Source organism: Sinocyclocheilus grahami, unplaced genomic scaffold (assembly GCF_001515645.1).
Source record: "Sinocyclocheilus grahami isolate Dianchi unplaced genomic scaffold, SAMN03320097.WGS_v1.1 scaffold345.1, whole genome shotgun sequence".
Lineage (NCBI taxonomy): Eukaryota > Metazoa > Chordata > Actinopteri > Cypriniformes > Cyprinidae > Sinocyclocheilus > Sinocyclocheilus grahami.
Genome location: NW_015505524.1, coordinates 879,656 through 892,302, shown reverse-complemented (window position 1 = coordinate 892,302; position 12,647 = coordinate 879,656). Strand labels below are relative to the sequence as shown.

Here is a 12,647-nt window from a genome sequence, read left to right as displayed (position 1 = left end):
TCCATAGCATAACGTGAGGTAAACAGCAAAGATAAGCTTTTCAAAATGAAAACAAAACAAAAAGAAAAGTAAAACTAAACTTGCTGCTTGACAGTGCTTGCATGTTTTTTCCCCCCCACAAGAATACCAACATGTTCAGCTTCTAAGGTTTAAGAAGTGGTCTTTTACTTTACTTGAGCGGGAAAACCATCAATATTCGTGTCATTTTTGCTGAGCACACCTTCTGCAATTAATAGTAAATATAACCATAACGGGTTATTATAATTTTTATATGAATAATAACATAAATATAAGGAAAACTCGCCCACTCGATTTTGTAATGTTCATTAATTTTGTAGTCCATATGAAATGGTGCATTTCTATTAAAGGCACGTCCATGTGGAGATGGCGAGTCAGCGTCGGCATTCGGCAACCTCATCTGTGCACCCGACACTTACTCAGAAAGCACTAGTTTATTAATAAATAATTAAAATGTCTTCTTTTCCCCCAACACGTTCATAATCACTTTGCCGGTGCTTTGAGGCAATTGCTTTATACGCAAGCTTGAGCGCGGAATAGGCTCTAGCCTAATACGTCTGCCTATAGCCTATATTGAAGTATGGGTAATATTTTATTATATTAATCAATTGAATACAACGTGCGACTAGTTGGCTAGAAAAATCTTTAGTAGAGGGCAGGCCTACTTAGCACAAGGAAGCTCTCCATTTTTTAAATAAAATGCTATAAGCCTAATGACATTACGAAAAGTGCGACAGCTGCAAATCACGTCGTTATTGCACTGCACGAGTTATGCATGCGTAAGGAGCCAAATGTTTTTATCACCCTAATTAGATTATGAAGAATGATTTGTTGATCTTGTTTTCCCTTTAATACATACCTTCCGCAATATATTTTTCAATTACTTTCAAAAAGTGGTAGGGACAATATCGACCCTGGCAAAAAGTGGTGGGGACATGTCCCACCTGTCCCACCCGCTAATTACGCCTATGGACAGGGACGCACATTTTGAAGGACAAGACAGTAGCCTATAGGATGTATTTTGAATGTCTGGTGTTATGAGATTTTTTGGTTTCAGTGGGCGGAGCATACATGAATATTCATTAGTTTCCCGGACAAGCACGTGGAACCAGGTGGAACTGAGAATTTCAGTTCACGCTCCTTGTATCTCAGCAGGTTTAATGGAATATAAAAAAAAAGGTTTTTGCGTTGCACAAACCTATGCCTAAACTATCATTTTGTAACGTTTTATAATGTTTTTATTAGTCTGCACGTTTTTGTGCAGTCGTCACTGACTGAATGATTGCAGACATTAAGCACACTTACTACTTACACACTTAAGGCTGTTTCACACTGAGTGCCAGGCGAAAAAGCGAGGCAAATCGCAGACGAACGTTGCTTTCACACTGAGCACGAAGCGATTGATTGCCTAATTCGTGCTAATTCACACCTGCACGCTAGGTGGTGCCGACCAGCAATGCATTTTTACTCAGATGTATCTCATATATGGATTTAACATCATCCACTGCTCAATATACAGCATTAAATATAGCTAAATAAAGTTTGGTTCTATGCCAGAAACAAAAACTGCTTACAAGAAAACATCTTAAAATATAAATATAAGGACAATTAGCATCAAGCCACATTTGAAAATTTATGTGATTATTGTTTTTGCTTAAAACCCACTATAAATCATCATCGAGTGCTTGTAATAACTTCCGATTGTAATTTATAGTTGATTTTGATTCTATAATAGGCAGACGTGCACTTTTTGTAGGCTATGTTTAATAATGCCACACTGTTTATTGTCATAAACATCCTTTATTGTTATAAAATTACCATGAGCTTCATACAAAACACATACAGAAAATATCGTCATAATCATGTCTATTTGCTTTCATATTTCATGTGTAGAAAAATGTTTCACTCATTTTTTTAAACACGGAAGATCTAGAGAGTTAACACGCTCGACTCATAACACTCGCGCACGGCGCACGTGAAAGAAAACAGATACTCCAGGTCACATAATTCAATGGAGAATTTAGAAATTATATTAAGAACATGTGAGAATAAAATCTGTTCTCAGACAACAAAGACACCAGGAATTCGGCATCCATCCACTCTCTTCTCTCTACCGGGATACTCTTCTTCGGTGTTTGTTTACACTGATTTTCGAAACAGCGCCACCAATCGTGCAACAGCAGCTGCTCTGGGCACGTGATCTACAGGTGCATCTCAATAAATTAGAATGTCGTGGAAAAGTTCATTTATTTCAGTAATTCAACTCAAATTGTGAAACTTGTGTATTAAATAAATTCAGTGCACACAGACTGAAGTAGTTTAAGTCTTTGGTTCTTTTAATTGTGATGATTTTGGCTCACATTTAACAAAAACCCACCAATTCACTATCTCAACAAATTAGAATTTGGTGACATGCCAATCAGCTAATCAACTCAAAACACCTGCAAAGGTTTCCTGAGCCTTCAAAATGGCCTCTCAGTTTGGTTCACTAGGCTACACAATCATGGGGAAGACTGCTGATCTGACAAAATAGCCTTAAAATTGTTTACATGTAATTTTCGCCCACGCAGCTTCTTATCAAATGCAAGTAAACTTTTGAAACATTTAAATTAGCATTATTTATGATTTCATTATTAAAATATGATTTCATGCATCCCACAAGCTGTTAAATGTTACATTCATTCACATGATATGATATTATTGATATTAGGCTGTCTTTCATTTTATAAATAAAAGTGCAATTACAATTCCCAACCGCTAAATGGCAATTGTAGCCCTACTAAGACATGACTACTGGCAACGCGAGACATGAGAGTTAGTAGAGATCAGTGTTGTGTTTTGAATTTTTTTTACAGGAGAGAGCACTAAGTTTACTTGTCGGAGAGCAGTGGGCAAACAAAAAACGATAAAGGACATTCCTACTTGGTCTTGTAAGTATCTGTGTTTTCGTTTTGACGTGTTCATTATTTATCTATATTATGTTATCATGTTTAGGAACCGTGACATTTTAGAGAAGGGAGCAGATCGTAGTTGATAGTGATCCGTGACTAGGCCCACGGTTCAACACGCATGTGTTCAGAGGATTAATTGCAAAATTTAATAGAGTAAAAGTTGTATCATTTGTATGTGTTTACAAACTCAATCGATTTTAAAACAGTGCAAGAAGAGGCGAAAGAGCAAACAACAGAACAAACACAGCTTTGACAAAGGTTAATCCATATTAATTTATACAGTGAACACACGCAGAAGAATTGGAGAAACTGAGGAGTTTCAACATCTGGAAAAGCGGTTGGAAATTGAAAAGATCCGAGCAGCAATGGTAAAAAAACAGGTGTCAAAGTTGTGCAGAATTGAAGGAAGAAACCTCAAAAACAGTGCCACAAGGATGCTGGACAGGTAAAGCCTACAACTCTTGCCACATTAATCAAACATTGTGGTGTCAATACTCAATAAGTTACAACGCAAATCAGAAATTTAAAAAATAATTCCTTTGTCCGCAATTGTTAACTCAATCTGTATTATATTTTAGGGTTTTAAAAAAATTCCCTCAAGTCCAAATTCAATATGAAGGGGGGTTGTCCGCTGCAGAAAGAGGCATTTGAAAAGACTGCACTGTTCTCGGTCATTAGAGGTATGTGTATAAAACACACAACATTTACCAGAGAGCTTCTCTCTTTTTTAACACACTGAATGGTGATACACTATATATCTCATTTTTGTTTTAGTTGTCATCCAAGCAAAAGAGAATGACTCCCTGTCACAATTAGTGTAATTAAAGTAAAAACGATGTCAAGCTTTTCTTGTGCTTTTTTTTTCTTATTTGGCAAATGCTGTGATGACCAACTTCCCGGCAGCAACAGAGTTGGACTTGAGGAATGCAGTTGGGAAGCATTTTAAACAAGAAATAAAACCAATAATTAATAATTTCCTTTAAGTTCACTGTTGGTTGTGTTATTTATTAAAAGTAAACCAACAAAAGGGTTAGTCTTTTTTTTATGTTGACATTTATCCGTAATGTTTTAATGTTAAGTGTGACAACATGCTCTTGATTTGTATTAGATTTTTTTTCTTTTAAAAATCAAGTTATTTAAATATTTTATTTTTTCATTTTTATTATCTTAAGTTGTTAAAAATTCCAGATTTGTTTTCATAATATTTATATTTAAGGGTATTGTATTTATAAAATTTTATTTTGTCATTAATTCTTTTGTATTTTTATCATTTTGTATTGTCTTAAGTTGTCAAAAATTTTATTTTTCTTAATAAAAGCTGTATATTGGATGGATTGCCATTTTGTTGTCTATTAGATGTATATATGTAGTCGTTTAATAGCGGTCTAATTTATGACTAGTCTATTCTTGGGCTATGATTAGACGTCTATTAAATGTTCACTGACAGCCCAAATTTAGCCTTGTTTTAGCCTAGACGTCTGGGCTGTGTTTAGATGGCTAATAGACATCTTTTAAAAGCAAAATTGCTTGCTGGGTTGTTAGTTGTTATCATTTGAGTACAACAGCTGAAATAAACGTGTATTTGTGGACTAATCGTTTTTCATCTATGTTAGTGTGATTGTTCTTAAACTGTTAGGCTAAAGCCTCGTACATATTGGGACGATTATCGCGTGTGCTTATCGACTCATTCGACTTATCAACGTTTTTCGACTTATCTTTTTTTTTCATACCCAAGCGATTTTTGTTGGCGATGAGCCGCGTGAACGTACAAATTCACTCCCTGACATTAGATGGCGCTTAATGAAAAACAGAAATACCCAGGTACACATCGAATCCTATTTGATCTGCAATTCCTCTCCATAACAACTCCCTCTATCTAGAGTTTTGTAGTCGCTGTCACGAGCAAAATTGCTTGCTGGGTTGTTAGTTGTTATCATTTGAGTACAACAGCTGAAATAAACTTGTATTTGTGGACTAATCGTTTTTCATCTATGTTAGTGTGATTGTTCTTAAACTGTTAGGCTAAAGCCTCGTACATATTGGGACGATTATCGCGTGTGCTTATCGACTCATTCGACTTATCGACGTTTTTCGACTTATCTTTTTTTTTCATACCCAAGCGATTTTTGTTGGCGATGAGCCGCGTGAACGTACAAATTCACTCCCTGACATTAGATGGCGCTTAATGAAAAACAGAAATACCCAGGTACACATCGAATCCTATTTGATCTGCAATTCCTCTCCATAACAACTCCCTCTATCTAGAGTTTTGTAGTCGCTGTCACGCTTGTCATAAAGCTCTTTGTGTTCAGACACCAATGAGACCAGCACCTCTACAGTCATCTTGCCTCGATGCATCTTCTTGGTCTACTTACTTCCTCTTTGTCCTTAGGTGTCAATGTATGCTCGGCAAGACCGTTTTGTGCTTGAGTGCCACCAAGTCGTGTTTTACTGTAACTTCAGCAGCTCCAGGCACGTGAACAAAAGCGCCAATCTCATTGGTCGGCCAGTTTTTAACGTGGCGCGTCAAACCAAAAAAATGAGCCAGAGGCGTTTTTTAAAAAAAACTACGCCTTAGATTGGATGGTCTTAGATTCCAAAATGAATAGGAATCTAAGACCACACACACAAACAAGCATGAAAGTGTTCCTGTAATAAGTACAATTTTGGATTAAACAAAATTGTATGGACAAAAGTTTAAAAGTAGCCTACATTTGGTACACTGTAAATGAGAAAACAAATACTTCACTGCATTTTACGGAACGGAATAAGCTATTTCGTTTTAAAAATAATTTTATTAACAAATGTTCATAAGTGTGCTTGTTTTGATATGATATATACAATACTGTTCTAAGGATTTGTATTAGTAAGGTTCTTTGTTCATGTTTACCAACTGCATTTAGGCTATCAGATACATTTTTGTTTTTAATATTATGAAATAATTTTACAATTTAAAATAAAGTTTTTTTCCCCTTGTGATGTCAGATCTCAACTTTCTTTAGTGTCTCATGATCCTTCAGAGATCATTCTAATATGCTGATTTGCTGCACAAGAAACATTTCTGATTATTATCAGTTGAAAATGGTTGTACTGCTTATTGAAGTGTGGAAAACATTATGCAGCGACAGGATTCCTTGATGAATAGAAAGGTCAGAAGAACAGCATTTATTTGAATTAGAAATCTTTTTTTACATTATAAATATATATACTGTCACTTTTATTAAATTTAGCTTTATTATTCAATATTTTATGCAGCAGATTCTACAAGGATGTTAACATCACACTCTCTTGTCTCCTATGTTGTCTTGTTTTGGTGCATAAATCTTTTTAGTTTGTAACAAGGATTCAATAGTGATTCATGCTCAAATACCAACACACATTTTACCAACATCTTATCATAAGATAATCAAGGCCACAATCCAATCTTTATTCCACTTTATTTATTTTTTGTAATTAGAAGCCCTTTTATGTAGTCATTTAGCAGACGCTTTACACACACATAACAAAAAGAAAACAAGCAGATAGAATAGAAAAATGAATAGAGAAAGCTAGTGTTAGAGGCCTTTTTTTTAAAGAAAACAAGCAGTTGGAAAATGAATAGAGAGTGCAAGTGTTAGAGGGTCAAGTCAACAAATAGATAAAATAGAATTAGAATAGAGAGTGCTAGAGTTAGAGGGTCAAATAAAGATGGAGATGTGTTTTTAGACGATTCTTGAAGATGGCTAAGCACTCAGTTGCTCGAATTGAGTTGGGCAGGTCATTCCACCAGGAGGGAACAACTTACGTGTTTAAAAAAAAAGAATATATATGTTTATGAAACCTTATGTCTTAGCCTATAAATAATGTTGAATGAGTGTTTGTTGGGCATCAAAATAGAACATGCATTTTTATCAGTGATCATCATTGTGTATCATCCAGGTACAGTGCAACAAATGGTCAAAGAACAGATGACGGAGAATAACACCAGTGTAGGTTGCAAAACGTTTATTAGGCCACTGCTTGTTTCATTCATTGCCAGAAGATGACAGTTTTAAAACTTAAAAGGTAACAGAAGAGCATAAAAATAAATAATTGAAATGGTAGTTGGATCTGCGCTACTATTGGAAACCTGTGTAGCTGTAATCATCCAGGTGTTCTGGGATTTTTGGTTTCACTGTGCAAATGGGACCTTAAACCTTGTGATAATCTTAATTGGTAAATTTATATTTGTTTGTAAAAATGTTTAACTATTTGACATTGGAAACATGATATTTTAGCAACATGTTTTTGCAGCAGTGTATGATTGTATCATAGTTTACAACCAGACAACATGGAGAATCTTGAACGGGGTAAGTTAAGACATGGATCATCACACCAGTATACAAAAAATATGTATACAGATACATTTATATAGGTTTATTTCATTTGTTGCAGGCAGTGATGTATTCAACAATGATAACAACTAATAACAGACACAGACTTAAAGCATCGCAAGCTACAAATGAAGAGCACAAAGAACTGAAATCAATGTATACAACTAGCTGAAGTTTGCTGTGCTTTATCCTAACATTACACAAAGAATGCCTGCAATCATTCAGTCAGGGACGACCGCACAAAACGTGCATTGTAAACTAATAAAAACATTATAAACTGTTACGAAATGCTAAACAAATGTAGTTTGTGCAACGCTGGAAATATATTTACCTATTTTTTAAAATATTCCATTAAACCTGCCGTGATACAAGGAGCGTGAACTGAAATTCTCAGTTCCACGCGCTTGTCCGGGAAACTAATGAATATTCAATGTGTGCTCTGCCCACTGAAACGGAAAATCTTGGAAACCGAAAATCTCGTAACAATAGTCCTCAAATAACATTATAGTCCTGTCTTGTCTTGTTAACGAAGACGCGGCATAAATTTCGTCATATCATCAGATATTAGTTTTAGCTCGTCAACGTCTCGTCTTAGTCACAGAAAAAAATGTTTATTAACAAATATATATCGTCTTCGTTGACGAAAATAACATTGCTCTACAATAGGTTAATCGACTTCACCAGCTACTGTAATTACTCTTCAACAGCGATGAAATGACGAAAGTTCAAACACAAAATTCTAAAGATGGCTCTGCGTTTGTTTCTCTGGCGCATAAGGTCTGCAATTCCAAAATAAAGATTTAAACACAGACACATTAAAGATTAGCGGACAGACTGGCGATTCATTAAATGATAAGCTGTTTCCACTGGAAAGCAGATTATTCAGTGTTCTGGTGCATCTCCTCCACTGACATGCATTTAAAAAATGTCTTCTCTCCTTGCCTAAAAAAAGGCCTCTGCTATCAGCACAATGAAACATTCTCTTTTAATAATGCAAAGTTGTGCAATTTGTAAGGGGGGCAAAACAGGTACAAAAGTCTGATACTTACACTGTTGCTAATAATAATAATTACATTTTATAAGATTAATATCACATTTTTAATTATGATGGTTTATTTATAAATATGGTGATCATCTCCAAGGTAGATACCCAACTTAAAAATATGCTTCAGTTATTGAAAAATGCATTTAATCTCCTTGAACTGAAAATTATTAACAAGACCTTTGTCTCAAAATATATTTGGTCATTTTAATGATTCGCATTTGCTACATAAATCTATAACCTTTTAAAAAACAGTAAATATTAGATCAACTTAGCAAAGAATTGACTTTGCATTGCTGTTTGTGATCACATCAAGGATCAGCCAAACTTCTAGGTGCACAGCGAAACGCTGAAAGTGTTTCAAGAAAGTGCTACTGTGAGCTTTGCCATCTAGAGGGATAGAAGAAAATCAAATCAAATGCACCCTTTATTCTGTTCCGCCTTTAGCCCCATTGTACCCTATATTAAAATTTGAGACGCATAGCACAAAATACTACATAATCACAGACGTGGAACCAAATTGTGTTAAACAAACAAAAAAACACTCATGTCATTCTATGCTTTATTTTTACTGTGTTTTAGTGCTGTGCAGGGTTGGCAATGGAAGTGCTGAGCATCTGTAAGAAGCTGGAATTAAATCCTCAAATACTTCAAAGACAAAATGCAAGATGATGAAATAAGCTGTGCCACTCCATTTCGAACCACTCACACCACAGTTTATGGGAAGAGAGAGCTCAGTTACCTCCTCATAAAGAAATGAATCAAAGAGATACTGACCATTTAAGACTGCAAAGTACACACACCCATGACACACTATTCATCTCTCACAAAATAAAGCTATTTGTATTTTTATAGCAACCAGTCTATTTGTGACAACTGGAAAAAGGCCTTAAGTTTTATTTTCTGCGTTAGCTACACAATGCATGGCTGACTGTATAATATTTGCATGAGGATGCAGTGACCTTATTTGACGTTGCATTATTTTCTGCTGTACACCTGTTTGAATCCTGGTAAAACAGCCTGAAGAAACCACCCCTCACCATTTTTAGCAGCAAGGCCACTAATGAGTACGTGTCCCATGTGGCATTTTTCTGCGGTTGCTAAAAGACAAGAGAGGAACTGAATGTGCAGTCTTAAAAGGTCATCAAAAAACCAAGCTGAACCTAAACCCAGTGAATGTGGAACTCTGCAAGATCATCATATGCAACCTTTTAAGCATACAAAGCTCTTTAAGAATGAACTAAATGGGAGCGTGGTGAAAGCTGTGCCACTTTTTCCTCTTTTCTTTACCCTCTATACAACCATAAATGAGACTGAGGTAAAGCTAATACAGTACTCAAAATTATATTCCATTATGTCCACAGTGATGTGAACTGTTATCAACTGAAATTAGAAGCATCTATGACACAGGGTCACAGACATGTGCAATTTCAAATTAAAGACAGGCAGTGCTTCTGTTGAGCTGTCCTCGTGGACTACACACATAAACAGACAGCTTGACCATGAACAAATAAATCTTATGAGACTTGCCAAATGATTGGAATCAGTCAAACAGCTCTTTCACTGAATATATTACACAGAATCTGTCAGAGCAGGGGGTAAGAACTGAGAGAAAACAGTAGCAGACGCGTTTACTCTGTGGCACCTCTACAAATCTCCCCACGAAAAACAAGCTGAACTTTATTCCATTTTTTAGAAAGCAGCCTGGAAATTGGAAAATTTCCCAATGCAGTACATTGTAAAGAAACAACTTTCAATGTTGGATCTCTCAGTAAGTACTTGAAAGCCAATTTCTGTTTAGTAAACTATCGATTTTCACTATATTTGAAACTAATCGAATGAGATAATCAAATAATTAAATAAAATTGAGCTGAATGATGACACTTTATGGTTTTCTATAGAGCCACTTTATCATTGAAAATAATTTTGTAATTATAACTCAATTTATTAATTCCTAATTGATGAATTTTGCAACATTAATGCAGTTTTTTTCCTGTTCACTACTGTAAAGCTGCTTTGAAGCAATCTGTATTATATAAAGCACTATATAAATAAATGTACAATTAACTTTTTAGTACTTACCAGCCAATTTGGCTACTAAACGTTTAAAATACTGCTGAAATATAAAATTAATTTTCAAGGTTAATCTTTAGCCAAAGCATGTATATGGTTTTACTCTAAATTCACAAGTATGTGTTGTACATTAGATCTGAATAAGTGCTTTAACTTAAAATAATTTGACCAGTTATGTATAATCTCCTTTGAAATTAAAAAAGCATACAGAAACAACAAAAAATGCTAAAAATAAATAAATAAGAATATTTTGTATCTTTTGCTAGATTAAGGCTGAGTAGCTAACTCACTGGCACATTTTAACGCACTCTATCTGATTTATTTATTATCTGCTTTTTCCACTAACTGAAACACAATCAACAGACAGATCGAAGATCCTCGGCACAAATGAGCAGATAAAGGTAAAATAAAGGTCATGCTTTGTGACCACAAGTGCTGAACCATAAGTACTTTCTCTGGAAAGCTGCAGGTTTTTATTTGGTTTCCTATGTCTGCATATGCTATTCTTCCTCACAGCTAAGAATAAAGACCTTATGCCAAGCAGAACTACAGATTGTAAGAGAGGTACAATTAAAAACTCAATGGATGAGAAACGGTAGGATAGAAGAATGAATGGCAAAAGAGTTAAACAGGGCGTTGGGTTTAAGGGTGGGATTTGGTTAAGATTTAAGAGTCTCAGACGCCAGTTCCAAAGTAAGTCTTCCCTTAACTCGTCCCCGGAGGCTGTGGAAAACTGTGGATGTAACAATCTGTCATTACAGAAACCCCAACCAAGCTTCCAAATCTCTTGGAGTGAAGGAAAAGGACTTCAGAATCTGTGCTTCACTCAAAGACATTTAGATGTGGTGAATACTCTGTAAAATAACACATACATATCTAAGCATGCTCGACACATTCATCAAGCAAACTAGGCTAGTTGACAAACCAGTCTTAAAGGGGTCATATGATGCGATTTCAAGTTTTCCTTTCTCTTTGGAGTGTTACAAGCTGATTGTGCATAGATAAGATCCCTGAAGTTGCAAAGACTAAAGTCTCAAAACCAAAGAGATACTTTATCAAAGTTAAGACTCTGCCACACCCCCCTAAAATGGCTCGTTCTAACACGCCCCCACATATCTACCTCACTATGTGGAAATATTTGCATAATGAGGCCCCCATCATATGACCCCTTTAAGAAATCTCTGTGTTGTTAGGTTAGTTTACCTCCTTTTGATTGGATATGTTTCTTAAGGCCTGGACACACCAAGCCGACTTCAAAGAACTAGCGGTGACGAAAGCCAACGGTGTTGTCGCCTTGCATCGGCAGCGTCGGACCAAAAAGCTACGCTTGAACACACCGCACAGACTACAGCCGATGGCAAACTAACATGTGCGCTCTGCGCATGCATGAGAGGAATTAACTGTCTATATCAGCAGCTATCAATAGTATATATTCGTCATTCAAAAGGAGAAACCAAAACAAAGATATATGAGATAAACGCAGATATACGAAACGTAAACAAAGCAGCACTTGCTTACCATTTTGAATATCAGTTGATAACTTTAATCATTTTAAGCGGCTCATGTTGTTATGAAAACATTTGCGTATTAGAATGATTGGGAAAGATCACGTAACATTTAAACAGCCTTCTGTCTTTACTGCCTTCATTCACATGCTTGTTTTCATCACTTTTGCTTTAATTCTCGGGCACTGACTCGTTCGCTAAACTGAACATCCAATCAGAGCTCTCACTCGCGCCGACAGCCCCGACGCCGGAATCGGGCAAACTGCCGCCGACGTGAGCCCGACGAGAGCCGACGAGTGGAACACACCAATCAAACTAGCCCGACCGTCGGCTTGGTGTGTCCCGGGCTTTAGGGAACATTTAGTGATCTCGGGACACTTTGTTTTTTTTAAAGGAGTCATATGATGCGATTTAAATTTTTCTTTTCTCTTTGGAGTGTTACAAGCTCTTGGTGCATAAAAAAGATCTGTAAAGTTGCAAAAACTGAAGTCTCAAATCCAAAGAGATATTCTTTATAAAAATTAAGAGTCAACCGCCTACCTAAAATGGCTCGTTCTAACACGCCCCCACATGTCTACGTCACGATGTGGGAAGATTTGCATAACACCGCCCAAATGTTCACGCAAAGAAAGAAAGTGTAACTTTTCATCAACAGTATGGTGAGGGGCATAACATTTCCGTCTCACGCTTGAGGTATTCGGCCAAT

The 12,647-nt window shown here is 36.0% G+C and overlaps 1 protein-coding gene across 1 annotated transcript in view; it reads right to left on the bottom strand.

Annotated features, from left to right (window-relative positions):
* The window catches only part of LOC107548252 (5'-nucleotidase domain-containing protein 1-like), a 73,803-nt gene that overhangs the window by 19,779 nt on the left and 41,377 nt on the right, over window positions 1–12,647 (bottom strand). The window lies entirely within an intron of this gene.